The sequence below is a fragment of the Rattus norvegicus genome, chromosome 13, assembly GCF_021556685.1.
Source record: "Rattus norvegicus strain SHRSP/BbbUtx chromosome 13, alternate assembly SHRSP_T2T, whole genome shotgun sequence".
Lineage (NCBI taxonomy): Eukaryota > Metazoa > Chordata > Mammalia > Rodentia > Muridae > Rattus > Rattus norvegicus.
In genome coordinates this window covers 1943619-1961846 of record NC_141546.1, presented here as the reverse complement: position 1 = coordinate 1961846, position 18228 = coordinate 1943619, and the positions used below count along the sequence as shown (strand labels likewise).

At 39.9% G+C, this 18228-nt stretch overlaps 1 pseudogene; it reads left to right on the top strand.

Moving 5' to 3' along the window:
* Window positions 1-850, top strand: Vdac1-ps12 (voltage-dependent anion channel 1, pseudogene 12; annotated as a pseudogene).
* Window positions 851-18228: the final 17378 nt, after the last annotated feature.

Sequence of the window (18228 nt, the reverse complement as noted above, 5' to 3'; positions counted from 1 at the left end):
ATGGCTGTGCTTCCCGCATATGCTGATCTTGGCAAGTCCGCCAGGGATGTCTTCACCAAGGGCTACGGCTTTGGCTTAATAAAATTTGATTTGAAAACGAAGTCTGAGAATGGATTGGAATTTACTAGCTCAGGTTCTGCCAACACGGAGACCACCAAAGTGAATGGCAGTCTGGAAACCAAGTACAGATGGACTGAGTATGGGCTGACGTTTATTGAGAAGTGGAACACAGACAACACCCTGGACACTGAGATCTCAGTGGAAGGCCAGCTTGGTCATGGACTGAAGCTGACTTTTGATTCATTTTTCTCGCCTAATACTGGGGAAAAAATGCTTAAATCAAGACAGGGTACAAGAGGGAGCATATAAACCTGGGCTGTGGTGTGGACTTTGACGTAGCTGGGCCCTCAATCCGGTGCGTTCTGGTGCTTGGCTATGAGGGTTGGCTGGCGGGCTACCAGATGAATTTTGAGACCTCAAAGTCCCGAGTGACCCAGAGCAACTTTGCAGTTGGCAACAAGACGGATGAATTCCAGCTTCATACTAATGTGAATGATGGGACGTAGGTTGGTGGCTCCATTTACCAGAAGGTGAACAAGAAGTTGGAGACTGCTGTCAATCTCGCCTGGACCACAGGAAACAGTAACACTCGCTTTGGAATAGCAGCCAACTATCAGGTGGCGCTGATGCTTGCTTTTCGGCCAAAGTGAACAACCCCAGTCTAATTGGCTTAGGATACACTCAGACCCTAAAACCAGGTACCAAACTGATGCTGTCAGCCCTGCCGAATGGCAAGAATGTCAATGGGGGCGGCCACAAGCTTGGTTTAGGACTGGAATTTCAAACATAATTGAATATTGAACAATCGTTAATTTTAAACTATTTTGCAGCATAGCTACCTTCAGAGTTTAGTGTACCTTTTAATGTTATATGTTGGGGATGCGAGAGTTGATAAATACCACATTAGACCTCCAGGCTAAGGATGACTCAGCTGTAAGATGTTTACCATTTCAGAGGTACAGCGGAAACCATTTCAAGGAAGTGTTCTTTTTAGCTGTAGGCGTGGATAGGGGAGGAGCTCCTCTAGAGATGCCAGACTGCAAGTAGAAGCTGGGAACCTGTGCATCCTTTGTAAATCTGTATCCAGTCCACACATGAAATTTTGACGTCCTGAACATCGAACCCTGCTGTCTCTATCCTGTCTCCTCGGAAGCATGTACTCACCTATGTGAAAGGAACGTTTTTGGTTTTGTTTTTTGTTTTTTGTTTTTGTTTTTGTTTTTGTTGTTGTTGTTGTTTTTTAAGACAGATGGTCATGCCCTGTTCCCATCATGCCTTCTTTTCATCCTAGCCCATCAGTTACCTGTTTTGCACCAAAAGTTGTCTTTAGGGTGTAGTTAGCTATTGCTTTTGTGCCATTTTAGGGTGGAGAGGGTGAGGATGATGGAGCCAGTCATTCAGGACTGAATTCTTCCTTGTGTTGTGGTGTGCTTTTCTTTCTTTCTTCTATTTTTTTTAATTTCTTGTTTTTTTTTTTTTTTCCGCATTGCACCAGGGTTTGAAATAGCTTCCGGGTTTTCTGGCTCAGAGCTAGGTGGGTGATTGTAGTCACACCCTGACAACACTAGGGATCTCAACTGACTCCTCTTGTAGACACACCACAATTTTTACCAGTTTAATGGATCCATTATAGAGTCTTCCATTTTGTGCGTAATTAGCTCCTCTCCTTCAAATGCTGTAATTAACATCACTTAAAATAAAACTTGAATAAAATTCTGAAAAAAAAATAAAAAAGAGAGCAAGGTAGGTGGGGTTTCTCAGTGTGTATATACAATATTCTCTGTACACCAAGAAATGGTAGCACTTAAATTTTAACAAAAGCAGACAGATGGTACACACATCATCTAGTACAGAGTAGTGAGAAAACGAAATAAACTAAGAAAGACTCTTACAAGTTTAATATGCCATTCTTAGTGACCTTCATAGTTCTGACATCCAAAGCATCCTTCATTCAATGGAGGAAAAGAGCTTGCAGCACAGAATATGGAAGAACTCCAACTCTAGGAAGTGATGAGTGGTGAAAGTTGAGGCCAATGTAAAGAAAGCTCAGATGTGTATAATGCCACAGGAAAAGGGAACATCTGAGGAGAAAAAAAGGAGAAGTCATGAATAGAAATAAAATCAGGGACTAGAAAAGACTGCCCACTTTCTCTCTAATTATTCAATATAGTTCTCAAAGTTCCAGCCAGAGCAATCAGACAACAAAAGGAGACCGAAGGGATATAGATAGGAAAGGAAGAAGTCAAAATATCACTATTCGCAGATGATATGATAGTATTTTTAAGTGACCTCAAAACTTCGAACACAGAACTACTAAATCTGTTAAACACCTTCAGCAAAGTGGCTGGGAATAAAATTAACTCAAATAAATCAATAGCCTTCCACTACGCAAAAGAGAAACAAGCCAAGATAGAAATTAGGGAAATGACACCCTTCATAATAGTCCCAAATAATATAAAATACCTCTGTGTGACTTTAACCAAGCAAGTGAAAGATCTGTATGATAAGAACTTCAAGCCTCTGAAGAAAGATATTGAAGGAGATCTCAGAAGATGGAGAGCTCTCCCATGCCCATGGATTGGCAGGATTAATATAGTAATGGCCATTTTACCAAAAGTGATCAACAGATTTAATGCAATCCCCATCAAAATTCCAAACCAATTCTTCATAGAGTTAGAATAATTTGCAAATTCATCTGGAATAACAAAAAACCCAGGATAGCTTAAACTATGCTCAAAAATAATAGGATGTCCAGGGGAATCACTATCCCTGATAGAGGGACAGGCAGATAGACCAGTGGAATAGAATTGAAGACCAAGAAATGAACCCACACACCGATGGTCACTTGATTTTTGACAAAGGAACCAAAACCATCCTATGGGAAAAAGATAGCATTTTCAGCAAAAGGTGCTGGTTCAGCTGGAGGTCAGCTTGTAAAAGAATGCAGATCAATCCATTACTTTCACCCTATACAAAGCTTAAGTCTAAGTGGATCAAGGACCTCTACATCAAACCATATACACTCAAACTAATAGAAGAAAAAGTGGAGAAAATTCTCAAACACATGGGCACTGGAGAAAATTTCCTGAATAAAACACCAATGTCTTATGCTCTAAGATCAAGAATCGACAAATGTGATCTAATTAAACTGCAAAGCTTCTGTAAGGCAAAGGACACTGTGGTTAGGACAAAACAGCAACCAACAAATTGGGGAAAGATCTTTACCAATCCTACAACAGATAGAGGCCTTATATCCAAAATATACAAAAAACTCAAGAAGTTAGACCGCAGGGAGACAAATAACCCTATTAAAAAATGGGGTTCAGAGCTAAACAAAGAATTCACAGCTGAGGAATGCTGAATAGCTGAGAAACACGTAAAGAAATGTTCAACATCTTTAGTCATAAGGGAAATGAAAATCAAAACAGCCCTGAGATTTCACCTCACAACAGTCAGAATGGCTAAATCAAGAACTCAGACGACAGCAGATGGTGGTAAGGTTGTGGAGAAAGAGGAAAACTCCTCTATTGTTAGTGGGATTGCAGATTGGTACAACCATTCTGGAAATCAGTCTTGAGGTTCCTCAGAAAATTGGACATTGAACTACCTGAGGACCCAGCATACCTCTCTTGGTCAAATACCCAAAACGTGCCCCAACCTATAAAAAAGACACATGCTCCACTATGTTCATAGCAGCCTTATCTATAATTGACAGAATCTGGAAAGAACTCAGATCCCCTTCAACAGAGGAATGGATACAGAAAAAGGGGTACATCTACACAATGGAATGCTACTCTGCTATCAAAGTCAATGACTTTATGAAATTCATAGGCAAATGGATGGAACTAGAAAATATCATCCTGAGTGACGTAATCCAATCACAGAGAAACACACATGCTATGCACTCATTGATAAGTGGCTATTAGCCCAAATACTTGAAATATCCTAGATGCATAGGTGAAACTCAAAAAGGATGACCAAAATGCAAATGCTTCACTCCTTTAAAAGGAGAACAAGAATACTCTTGGGAAGGAATAGAGAGGCAAAGTTTAGAACAGAGGCTGAAGGAATGACCATTGAGAGCCTGCCCCACATATGGCCCATACATATACAGACACCAAACTAGGTAAGATGGAAGAAGCAAAGAATTGCAGGCTGACAGGAATCTGATGTAGATCTCTCCTGAGAGACACAGCCAGAATATGGCAAATACATAGGCGAATGCCAGTAGCTAACCACTGAAGTGAGAATGGGACCCTGCTGAAGGAATCAGAGAAAGGACTGCAAGAGGTGGAAGGGGCTTGAGACCCCATATGAACAACAATGCCAACCAACCAGAGCTTCCAGGGAGTAAGTCACTACCCAAGGACTATACATGGACTGACCCTGGGCTCCAACTGCATAGCTAGCAATGAATAGCCTAGTAAGAGCACCAGTGGAAGGGGAAGCCCTTGGTCCTGCCAAGACTGAACCCCAGTGTACAGGATTGTTGGGTGGAGGACAGTAGGGGAGGAGGATGGGGAAGGGAACACCCATATAGAAGGGAGGGAGAGGGGTTAGGGGGATTTTTGTTTGGAAAACAGGTAAGGTAATAACAAATGAAATGTACATAAGAATTAACCTATTTAATAAAGATGGAGAAAAGGAAAAAAAAAGAAAAGAAAGGTATAGAACAGGTACTGTTAGCCAACATGATGCAATCCCAGAAGGGTAATGGTTTTGTAGCATAAAAACAACAGAACAAAGTGCAACAGGTCCCAGATATTGACAAGTGTTAAAGAAGAAAATTGACCCATGAAAGTTGTCCTCTGATGCCCGCATCATGACCACACATATACATACACATGCACGCACAAATAATACTAGTAAATAAAATATTTTTTGACTCTTTGCTCTGCTCTTGCTCTCTCCCCTTTGTCCCTTCCCTCCCCTTCTCCCCTTCCCTCCACGTGCCCATGGTTGGCCTTTACTTATCCCCCCTTCTATTCTTCCTCTCTTATTAAACCTCTCCTTGTGGAAAAAAATAGTTTTTAAATTCACTATATTTGGCTAGGAAGAAGTTTGAAATATACTTGGTCTGAGAGAGGGAATACTAGAGAACAAAGAAGTCCAGTCAAACACATTCTCTCTCTGCCTCCTTTTCTCCTCTCTCTCTCTCTCTCTCTCTCTCTCTCTCTCTCTCTCTCTCTCTCTCTCTCTCTCTCTCGACATGGCGAAAAGTGCAGAGCAGGAAACAGGGACATGAGGATCACCGAGGAGGCATCATTGCCAAAGAAATGAAAAAATGACAGAAAAGCCAGGCAGAAGTGGGTATTGAATCACTGAAAGTTCTATGCCAACTGTCACACTTAAAATTTTTTCATCATATATGATATTGATCCATAGAAATGAAATGAAAGACAAAAAGAAGAAACATCCAGAACTGAATCCCCAATAACAAACCCAAACCTTAGGTTGGAAGCTGCTGAGTTATTCACATAAAGCTCAGAATACCAGGCCACTGGGAGAAGCTTAGAAATGCTGAATGCACAAGCAGGTGCATTAGCAGAGAGGAAGAAGGAAGACAGGAATTTCCAATCAGGAAGCAGGGTATTTCCCATTGTGCCGAGAGACCACGTTTTGATTGTGAATAAGAAAACAATCCTAAAGGGAGGTAATGAGGAAGCATTTCCTAAGCACAACTTGGGAGATAGTTCAATTGATAAAATGCAAAAAATACCTGGTTATGAAAACACAAAGACTAGGTTCAAACAAACAAACAAACAAACAAACAAACAAACACCTTTTAACATAATGGTGTGTGTTTATGATCCCACTGCTATGGATATGGAGACAAATCTATTCTTGGGTCTGATTAATGACAAGATGGAGCTAGATGTGCTACAAGTTCCAGAGAGAGAATCTTTTAAAAAAAATAAATAAATAAAACAGTAGGCCCCCGAGGAATCATGCCCAAAATTGAGTTCTGCTCTTCAAGCATGCGTGAACACTCATACCTATTAGTGTATACCCACACAAACACATACATACAGTCATAAACATATGCCTGCATGCATACACACACATGCACACTTCTGTACACAAAAAAAGTGGAAGAGACAATGGTAGTAACAAGAAAATACATTTCTGAGATGGAAGTTATATGAATTTGTAATCTCTCACAGAAGTCTGTTCAGTATGATCTTTCATGTCCCTTTTTTTTCTTCAGAGATTTCCTATATTCTAGGCAACACTGTCCTTATTCTACAGGCAAGAGAGAAGTGTGATTTACAGATTCAATGTGATTGTCCAAGACCAATTCCACCCAATCACAAACAATATAACCAGGGTTAAATGAAAGTATACCTAACTTCAAAGCACATTCCATAACCATGTTACTATTGAAATTTGTTACTCTGCTTCTTCCTAAGTACTTGGGAGAGGAATACTGAAAAGGTGTGAGAAGTTAATGTTTACTTTTAAGGATGATTTTAAGATCATAATAAACTTGCTTGTGTATAAATGTGAATAGAGGCTGTTTTAACTAGAGGGAGAGTATGCATGAATTCCTCTGTTTAAATGCAAGTCATGGGAGATCAGAAATATAGACGCAAAGTAAGAGGGATGAAGGGAAGCAAGAAATGAGAAAGAGAGGCAAAATAAATGGAGGAAGAAAGTGAGAACTAAAGCAAGCCACTGATATTTAGCAAACAATTATTCCATTATATACTGATGCTTCTGATTTTAATAGACTTTCTTATCTTAATAGCTTAGTGAACTAGATAAGATAGTGATGTCCAATATTACCTACAAAAAATGCATGCTACATACTACCTTAATATTGGGAATATTTATTCAATATTATTTCCTGGGGATGTTTAATTAACAGTCCCTGGAATGGTCATGGCCTTGAATCATTGCTCTATAAACTGTCGCTTCCAACCCCGACCAGCAGGAAAGGAGCGACACCATGATGGTCTTCTCAAAGCACTTTATTCAGGAACCCTTTTGTCATGCAAGCAGCAACAATATCTCAATCCAGTCCCTGAGGCCACTCCCTTATAACCTCCCTCAACCTTCTCAACCATCCAATCTGTGTAACCTCCGTTCATAGGTCCACATCACATGGCCTGATCTATCGTCATGGTGTGTCTGTGCAGCTCTCACAATGGGGCTTGGCTTACTTTCAATTGCTAGTCGTAAGACTTGGCAGCAGTCCCGGGTGCCATCTTGGGATTGCCGCTACACCCGATCCCCACATCTCCCTTTTCTTTATATTTTTGGCTGAGAGAATGCCTTTCTTAGGCTGCCCCCTGTAGAAATGCCCCTTACCTGTCACTGGGAGACAAACAGCTTAGGTTTGATCCCTGTCTTAGGATGGTGACACGCCCAGGGAATCTTACCCATCTTTGACTACTTCTCTAGCATACCAAGCCACACTTGAGATTGTCCTGTCTCCACTGTTGCAAGAGCCTGAATCATAAAGGCTTGAGTTTTGCGTTGATGAAACCACACACGGCAAATGCACCAAAAGGCCAGGATGCTCATAAGAATCAGGCACAGGGCGAGTCCAGCGAGTCCTGCCCATTCTTTTAGTCAAGAGGCAGCTGTGGTGATCCAATTCACCAGTCCTCCAGCTAAAGTTACGTCCACACGGGTGTAGTTGATATGGATGATAGATTTTCTAACCTCCTGAACCAGTACAATAAACACAAAAGGAGGCCACATACAGACAGGTGTAGCCTTAAAGGAAACATTAAGCACATAATCAAGTTGAGAAACAGAGGTTTCAAACCATATAGATCCATTCCAATAAAAGCTTACATTACCCCAACCCCCACCCACTCAAATGCTCAGAGGAGAGATATCTGTGTAAATACCATTCACTCCACATAACAACCACACATTGAAAGGATGACTAGCTACTGCCTGAGAAGGATTCTGATAGGTCCAATTATACCCTGAAAATGAGCCATTATTGTCTGTGCTAATATTAAAAGAAAAGGTAAAATACTTCTTTACAGCCCATGTTGCCTTTCTAGCCTGACACCCACTCCTTGGCGGAAGCGACTCATGGGTACCCTTGCAAAAGGGAGCCCATCTAGGTTGGGAGGGCATAGTATCTTTGCCTTTGGAAATACTGGCAGGCGACACGCCTCAAATCCATGTGACATTAGCTTTGGTAGAACTGTTGATAGGCATGTCAAACCATGCAGCTGATTGATCATCATTTCAGCTGAAGCTGCAATGAATCATTGACAGGAGCTATTTCTCCATCCCATGGCAAAAAGGGTAACTGTAATGAAGCATTAGAAGAGAAAAACCAGGGAAACACTTATACCGAATGCGTCAATGGTAGGGGTTTGGGAAATATAGATTAAAGTCTTCAGGCATCACTGCTGGAAGCATTGGCAACAAGACGAACATCCATAGTATCCTCCTTTCATTCATCTTGGACCGCTCTGGTCAGCCTCTCCGGGACCCAAAGTGGCTGCTGATGATCCAGGGGAAACACACAAACAGACCCTCTTCCCCACAAAAATACCTGAACAGGATCATGGCAATATGTGGATCTTTCTATTTCACCTAGGCAGAAGTATGCCTAGTTGTAGGGTGCCTTGGCAGCCAAATTTTAAGATTGAAATAAAAAGAGTATTATTCAATAATTGTATAGCATACAGGGATATAACTCCCCGTTTTTACTTATTAAGATATTGTTAAGGTATTATTTATTAAGATAAGTCATCAAGAATTAACACCATTATGTGATACAGGAAGAAATTGAGGACACTGAGCACTTGTATTTATAATTAGACTTGTACACCAAATTATTGTCTCCAGCATTATTGTTTTAGTGATATAAAAAATGAGATTGTTTGACTAATTGTTCCTATGTAAGGCCTATAATCTGCCTGGTAATAAATTTATTGTGGCATTTCCCTTGCTAGAGGGTCCAGGCAATCCAGTTTGAGTTCTTAAATTGCCTATAAAGGAACAATACTTAGTGCTCTTAACCACTAAACCATCTCTCAGTCCCTCACAAACTTTATTTATCTAAACATAAGCATTAATTAGAAATGCCAAATCTTGTAAATATTGTCCAGATTCAGCCATACTAGAAATTTCTGAGCTGGCAGGGCAAGGTTAGGTGTTGAGAGTAAGCAAATGGAGGATTCCTCTTTTCATGAGGGTGTGTTACCAACTCCATTACCATTTTAAAATACTTTCAAGACTCTAGCCTATAATTCTGTATTAACAAAACTGAAGCTTTATCTCCAATGAGGACAAGAAAAAAAGGCTTAAGTCCTCTGGTAAGGTGAGATACTTAGCCTATTAACATATCCTTAGAAGCTTAAAATTCTTTTCTGGAGCAACAGCTACTCCCCAAATATTAAAGTTTTGAGAGCAAAGGTTTGTAGTAAAAATTTCCATATACACTGAAAGATTCAAAGTTCTAACTTCTTACATTAAAGAAGCGACAAAATTACATAATATAAAGCTATTAGCCATTCTTTTGTAAAATTTTTAATGATACCACTTCATGGACTATGGATAATTATAAGCAAGCTCACGAAATGAAAACTCCTCACAATCACCAGGATGTAAACAAACTGCATAAAAACAGTCCTCTAAATCTATCTTGAAATGCAGTTGGAGTAAGCAAACAGGTTGTAATGCTCTCACAAGTTCTAAAACCTCATCAGTCCTTCGTAAATTCTGTAACAATCTCTACCTGTTTGATTTTTTTTAATTATAAATAAGTTTGAGTTAGTCAATGCAACACTGGCAATCCTTAATCACAATCCTAAGTTCTCCTTGTAACACCAGAAAACAACCACAACTTTGGAAAGGTACCTGAGTTCTGCGTATGTGACTAGGCAGCCGTCCTTGGGGCAGTGAATTAGCATCAAAATACAGATAACTTCAGGGCAAACCACAACTTTGGAAAGCAAAACTCAACCTCCAGCAAACAATCTAATATCCAAAATCCAGTCTCCAAAACACTGAGCCTATCCTTCATGCTACAAGGTTTGACTGCCAATTTTTATGTATGAATGCACGGTGGTGCGGTCTCCAATACCTCAATAAAGAGACATTGCCTTAAAATCTTCTAGAAGCCTGGTTTCTAGTATAAGAGTTCCATAAAAATATTATCCCAATTTAGACCTGTTTCCCTAGATTGGCTCTTGCCACATGTTGTCTAGAATGACTCTATCTAAATTACCAGTTTTATGTCAAATTTCTGTTACCAATGTTATATTTTTTAAACCATATCCAATAACTTAAAAGTCCATAGCAAAGGCATATAGAGAATATTTATACATTTAAAACCAATCAGAAACAAAAATGATGTGGCTACACATACCTTTAATATTTAATTCAATCACCATTTTTACTTTTCTAGCTGTAGTTTTAAGAGAAACACCTTGTCGCCTGTTGAGTCCAATAATCACAGTCAAAGATTTTTCTAAGAGAAACAGCCATCAGTTCCATTAACATAGAAGCTGTGAAGCTCCTGGTGTCTTTAGGATTGGCTAGTATAAACATTTAACCAGCCCCCTGGTGAGCTTGCCCAGCCGACTTAGGCTTCTAGCTACAGATGCAGGCTTCAAAAGCCAATTGAAACTTTTTATTTATTTGTTCCTTTCTTGAAAGGACTTAAAACTACATCAATGGGTAAATCAACCAGCATTTAAAATTTTAACCTTTTCTTTTAAACATGAAACACAAACCATTCAAGCAACAAGAAGCAAAACCCAGACATAAATTGACATACTTGGACCGCTTGGTGCACAAAGGACATACAAGAGACACAGAGGAAAAGCTCTAGATGTGGTTCCACCAAAGGGACCCAGACATCCTACCTAAAGGACCCAGAACCAGAAATAAGCACTTCTCCAATAGGAGCCAGCAAGGAGGCAAGAAGTCTCTCACCTCCTTCTGTCTCCAAGAGAGCTCCAAAAAACTTACGCTCATTTCCTTCTTTTGCCTAAGCATCTGCAGAGAGTCCAGGAGGACTGCTTTTCTCAACCCCATTCTTTCTCTTGTCTAGGGTGTAAACTGTCTCTAGTCAGGGTCCAAAGACTAAAAGCATGTATGAGAATCGACTTTGCCTCTCTAGATTTTAACATAACTCTAAAAGAACACATACACACAAACATTTTACCATTATTACCTTGTCTCCTTTTGACAAGGTTTACTCACCACTACCCCAAATCTTTATCTTTGCACATGCTTTCAATTTCTGCAATCCTTCTGATTTCTGCTTACTGGGGCCTTTAAAATCTGTATCCATCACAGTTTATATTCAAGGGGTCAATACGAGTCTGGTGGTGGAACTGAGGTTGAGTCCTGTGCTTCCTTTAGTTGCTCTCCAGGGCAGCCCCGGACCCGATGGTTCTACCTTGAGTTTCACTTTCTCTAAGCTGTTGGTGATGTTTTCCAGATCTTCTTCCAACATTTCTCCCTCTGAAGAAGTTCCCTCAGTCTCTTATTTTTGAGAACGTTCCTCTCTAACCTGACTTATCACCTTATTGCCCTTTTTTATCTTTGCACCACATCTTTCCTAGTTTCTTATGCAATTTTTTCACTAATTTCCATACTGGCATTACTCTTTTTGGTAAAACCCCCTGCTCCTCGGCAAACCTCAAATCTTTCCCTAATTTTCCCCAACTGGGCATACTCAGGTGTCCTGTAACAGGAAACCATGGAGCAACCTGGTCCACTGCTTTTAAAAAATTCTCCACTGTATCTTCCTTTAGCCCAATTCCTTTTGCTTTCAACAAATCCTTGAGGGCTTGGCGAACTGTCTGAGCGGAAGTCGAGTTCCCCATTGCAACTGGTGCAACTTGTTCAAAAACCGGAAACCTTATTGTCTCAATCCAAGAACATAACTCGTCCCACTCACCTGGGAACTTACCGGCTAGCCTCCCTGACTTTATTGAGTTCTGAATGGATTTCCCGTATGGGCCACCACTTGTCCCTTCTAACCCCGACCAGCAGGAAAGGAGCGACACCACAATGGTCTACTCAAAGCACTTTATTCTGGAACCCTTTTGTCATGCAAGCAGCAACAATGTCTCAATCCAGCCCCTGAGCCCACTCCTTTATAACTTCCCTCAAGCGCCTCAACCGTCCAGTCTGTGTAACCTCCATTCATAGGTCCACATCACATGTCCTGATCTATCATCATGGTGCACCTGTGCAGCTCTCACGAAGGGTCATGGCTTACTTTCAGGTGCTAGTCATAAGACTCGGCAGCAGTCCCGGGCGCCATCTTGGGATTGCTGCTACACTCGCTCCCCACAATAAACCCCCAAATAAAGTAATATGATCAAAAACACATGCCTTGCAGGAAATGCCTTTGAATTCTTATCACCTTATAAAATAACCTGGAAAAATTAGATATAGCAATTAACTTCCAAAATGGCAAAATGAAGTTCTTGAAGAAACAGTACCAGACTGTCTCCTTAGATAAAGCAGAGAATTTGCTAAAATAAAGGATTATGTTGAACTGTTGATGCTGAACAACAACAACAAAAAATTCTCTACACAGTAGAAAAAATATAGGGCCCTGCCCGCAGCAGCTCGCTGCTCCCAAACCCCGTGGGAGAGAGACCTCACCGCCTGGACAGGTGGGCACTCCTGAGATTGCAGAGCGGAAGAGACAACCAACACTGCCCACCCCTGCCCACATCCCTGGCCCAAGAGGGAACTGTATACAGCCTCTGGGTTCCCTTGGATAAGGGCACAGCAGCAGCAAGTCCCCTGCATCTGAGACACAGACAGAACCTGAAAGGACCGACCAGATAAACAGTTTTCTGCCCCCAAATCCCGTGGGAGGGAGTGCTAAACCTTCAGAGAGGCAGACACGCCTGGGAAAACAGAAGAGACTGCACTCTGCCCACATTACTGATTCCAGAGGAAAACAACAAATGCCATCTAGAACCCTGGTGCACAGAACCTCCCAGAAAGCGTGGCACATATCTTCCTGGTTGCTGCCCTCAGGGAGGGGTCATATGCAACACCCCACGAGCAAACTTGAGCCTCGGGACCACACGTAAGACAAACCTTCCTACTCCAAGAGACCTGACTAGTGAACTCAGGACACAGGTCCACAGGAACAGCTGAAGACCTGTAGATAGGAAAAACTACACGCCCAGAAGCAGAAGTTCCCATAACTGGCTGAAAGAAAACAGGAAAAGGGGTCTACAACACCCCTGACACACAGGCTTTTAGGAAACTCTAGCCACTATAAGAAATAGAAGAACAAAGTAAAATTAGAGATAATCTGATGGCGAGAGGCAAACACAGTAATCCAAGCAACAGAAAACAAGACTACATGGCATCATCTGAGCCCAATTCTCCTACCAAAGCTAACACGGAATATCCAAACACACCAGAAAAGCAAGATCCAGTTTCAAAATCATATTTGATCATGATGCTGGAGGACTCAAGAAAGACCTGAAGAACTCCCTTAGAGAAACACAGGAAAACATAAATAAGCAAGTAGAAGCCTACAGAGAGGAATGACAAAAATCCCTGAAAGAATTCCAGGAAAACACAATCAAACAGTTGAACAAATTAAAAATGGAAATAGAAGCAATCAAGAAAGAATACATGGAAACAACCTTGCATATAGAAAACCAAAAGAAGGGACAAGGAGCTGTAGATTCAAGCTTCACGAATGGAATACAAGAGATAAAAGAGAATCTCAGGAGCAGAAGATTCCATAGAAATAATCGAATCAACTGTCAAAGATAATGTAAAGCGGAAAAAGCTACTGGTCCAAAACATACAAGAAATCCAGGATTCAATGAGAAGACCAAACCTAAGTATAATAGGTGTAGAAGAGAATGAAGACTTCCAGCTCAAAGAACCAGTAAATATCTTCAACAAAATCATAGAAGAAAACTTGCCTAACCTAAAGAAAGAGATACCAATAAGCATACAAGAAGCCTACAGAACTCCAAGTAGATTGGACCAGAAAAGAAACTCCACCCGTCACATAATAGTCAAAACACGAAATGCACAAAATAAAGAAAGAATACTAAAAGCAATAAGGGAAAAAGGTCAAGTAACATATAAAGGCAGACCTATCAGAATCACACCAGACTTTTCGCCAGAAAATATGAAAGACAGAAGATCCGGCAAAGATATCATATGACCCTAAGAGAACACAAATGCCAGCCCAGGTTACTGTATCCTGCAAAACTCTCAATTAACATAGATGGAGAAACCAAGATATTCCATGACAAAAACAAATTTAAACAATATCTTTCTACAAATCCAGCATTACAAAGGATAATATATGGTAAAGCCCAACATAAGGAGGCAAGTTAGACCTTAGAAGAAGCAAGAAAATAATCGTCTTGGCAACAAAACAAAGAGAAGAAAAGCACACAAAAATAACCTCATATCCAAATATGAATATAAGAGGAAGCAATAATCACTATTCCTTAATATCTCTCAACATCAGTGGCCTCAACTCCCCAGTAAAAAGACATAGATTAACAAACTGAATACGCAACGAGGACCATGCATTCTGCTGCCAACAGGAAACACACCTCAGAGACAAAGACAGACACTACCTCAGAATGAAAGGCTGGAAAACAACTTTCCAAGCAAATGGTCAGAAGAAGCAAGCTGGAGTAGCCATTCTAATATCAAATAAAATCAATTTTCAACTAAAATAAATCAAAAAAGATAAGGATGGACACTTCATATTCATCAAAGGAAAAATCCACCAAGATAAACTCTCCATCCTAAATATCTATGCCCCAAATACAATGGCACCTACACACATAAATGAAACCTTAGTAAAGCCCAAACACACATTGCACCTCACACGATAATAGTAGGAGATTCAACACCCCACTCTCATCAATGGATAGATCATGAACACAGAAATTAAACAGAGACGTAGACAGAGTAAGAGAAGTCATTAAACAAATGGATTTAACAGATATTTATAGAACATTCTTTGCTAAAGCAAAAGGATATACCTTCTTCTCAGCTCCTCATCTTACTTTTTCCAACATTGAGATATAACTGGTCAAAAAACAGGCCTCAACAGGTACAGAAAGATAGAAATAATCCCGTGCGTGCTATCAGACCACCACGGCCTAAAGCTGGTCTTCAATAATAAAAAGGGAAAAATGCCCACATATACGTGGAAGTTGAACAATGCTCTACTCAACGATAACTTGGTCAAGGAAGAAATAAAGAAAGAAATTAAAGACTTTTTAGAATTTAATGAAAATGAAGATACAACATACTCAATCTTACGGGACACAGTGAAAGCTGTGCTAAGAGGAAAACTCATAGCTCTGAGTGAATGCAGAAAGAATCAGGAAAGAGGATATGTCACCAGCTCGACAGCACACCTGAAAGCTCTAGAACAAAAAGAAGCAAATACACCTAGGAGGAGTAGCAGGCAGGAAATAATCAAACTCAGAGGTGAAATAAACCAAGTAGAAACAAAGAGGACCATAGAAAGAATAAACAGAACCAAAAGTTGTTTCTCTGAGAAAATAAAAAAGATAGATGAACCCTTAGCCAGTCTAATGAGAGGACACAGAGAGTGTGTCCAAGTTAACAAAATCAGAAATGAAAAGGGAGACATAACTATAGATTCAGAGGAAATTCAAAAAAATCATCAGATCTTACTATAAAAGACTATAATCAACAAAACTTAAAAATTTGCAGAAAATTAACAATTTCCTAGACAGATACCAGGTACCAAAGTTAAATCAGGAACAGATAAACCAGTTAAACAACCCCATAACTCCTAAGGAAATAGAAGCAGTCATTAAAGATGTCCCAAACAAGAAGAGCCCAGGTCCAGATGGGTTTAGTGCAGAATTTTATCAGACCTCCATAGAAGACCTCATACCAATATTATCTAAACTATTCCACAAAATTGAAAGAGATGGAACACTACCGAATTCCTTCTATGAAGCCATAATTTCAGTAATACCTAAACCACACAAAGACCCAACAAAGAAAGAGATCTTCAAACCAATTTCCCTTATGAGTATCGATGCAAAAATACTCAATAAAATTCTGGAAAACCGAATCCAAGAGCACATCAAACAATCATCCACCATGATCAAGTAGGCTTCATCCCAGGCATGCAGGGATGGTTTAATATATGGAAAACCATCAACGTGATCCATTATATAAACAAACTGAAAGAACAAAACCACATGATCATTTCATTAGATGCTGAGGAAACATTTGACAAAATTCAACACCCCTTCATGATAAAAGTCCTGGAAAGAATAGGAATTCAAGGCCCATTCCTAAACATAGTAAAAGCCATACACAGCAAACCAGTTGCTAACATTAAACTAAATGGAGAGAAAGTTGAACCAGTCCCACTAAAATCACGGACTAGGAAGGCTGCCCACTCTCTCCCTACTTATTCAATATAGTTCTTGAAGTTCTAGCCAGAGCAATCAGACAACAAAAGGAGATCAAGGGGTTACACATCGGAAAAGAAGAAGTCAAAATATCACTATTCACAGATGATATGATAGTATATTTAAGTGATCCCAAAAGTTCCACCAGAGAACTTCTAAAGCTGATAAATAACTTCAGCAATATGTCTGGGTATAAAATTAACTCAAATAAATCAATAGCCTTCCTCTACACAAATGAGAAACAAGCCGAGAAAGAAATTAGGGAAAGGACACCCTCCATAATAGACCCAAATAATATAAAGTACCTCGGTGTGACTTTAACCAAGCAAGTAAAAGATCTGTACAATAAAACTTCAAGACTCTGAAAAAAGAAATTAAGGAAGACCTCAGAAGATGGAAAGTTTTCCCATTCTTATGGATTAGCAGGATTAATATAGTAAAAATGGCCATTTTACCAAAAGTGATCTACAGATTCAATACAATCCCCATCAAAATACCAATCCATTTCTTCAAACAGTTAGACAGAACAATTTGCAAATTCTCTGGAATAACAAAAACCTGTGATAGCTAAAACTATCCTGAACAATAAAATGACTTCAGGGGGAATCACTATCCCTGAACTCAAGCAGTATTACAGCGCTATAATGATAAAAACTGCATGGTATTGGTACAGAGACAGACAGAAAGACCAATGGGATAAAATTGAAGACCCAGAAATGAACCCACACACCTATGGTCACTTGATTTTTGACAAAAGATCCAAAACCATCCAATGTAAAATAGATAGCATTTTCAGCAAATGCTGGTGATTCAACTGGAGGTCAACATGTAGAAGAATGCAGATCAATCTATGCTTATCACCCTGTACAAAGCTTAAGTCCAAGTGGATCAAGGACCTCCACATCAAACCAGATACACTCAGAATAATAGAAGAAAAAGTAGGGCAGCATCTCGAACACATGGGTACAGGAAAAATTTTCCTGAACAAAACACCAATGGCTTATGCTCTAAGACCAAGAATTAACAAATGGGTTCTCATAAAACTGCAAAGCTTCTGTTAGGCAAAGGACACTGTGGTTAGGACAAAATGGCATCCAACAGATTGGGAAAAGATTTTTACCACTCCTACAACAGATAGAGGTCCTATATCCAAAATATATAAAGAACTCAAGAAATTAGACCGCAGTGAGACAAATACCCCTATTAAAAAATGAGGTTCATAGCTAAACAAAGAATTCACAGCTGAGGAATGCCGAACGGCTGAGAAACACCTAAAGAAATGTTCAAAATTTTTAGTCATAAGGGAAATGCAAATCAAAACAAACCTGAGATTTCACATCACACTAGTGAGAATAGCTAAGATCAAAAACTCAGGCGACAGCAAATGCTGGTGAGGATGTGGAGAAAGAGGAACACTCCTCCATTGTTGGTGGGATTGCACACTGGTACAATCATTGTGGAAATCAGTCTGGAGGTTCCTCCGAAAATTGGACCATGAATTGCCTGAGGACCCAGCTATACCTCTCTTGGGCATATACTCAAAAGTTGCCCCAACATATAAAAAAGTCACTTGCTCCACTATGTTCATAGCACCCTTATTTATAATAGCCAGAAGCTGGAAAGAACCAAGATGCCCTTCAATAGAGGAATGGATACAGAAAATGTGGTACATCTACATAACGGAATATTACTCAGCTATCAAAATCAATGACTTTATGAAATTCGTAGGCAAATGGTAGGAAGTGGAAAATATCATCCTGAGTGA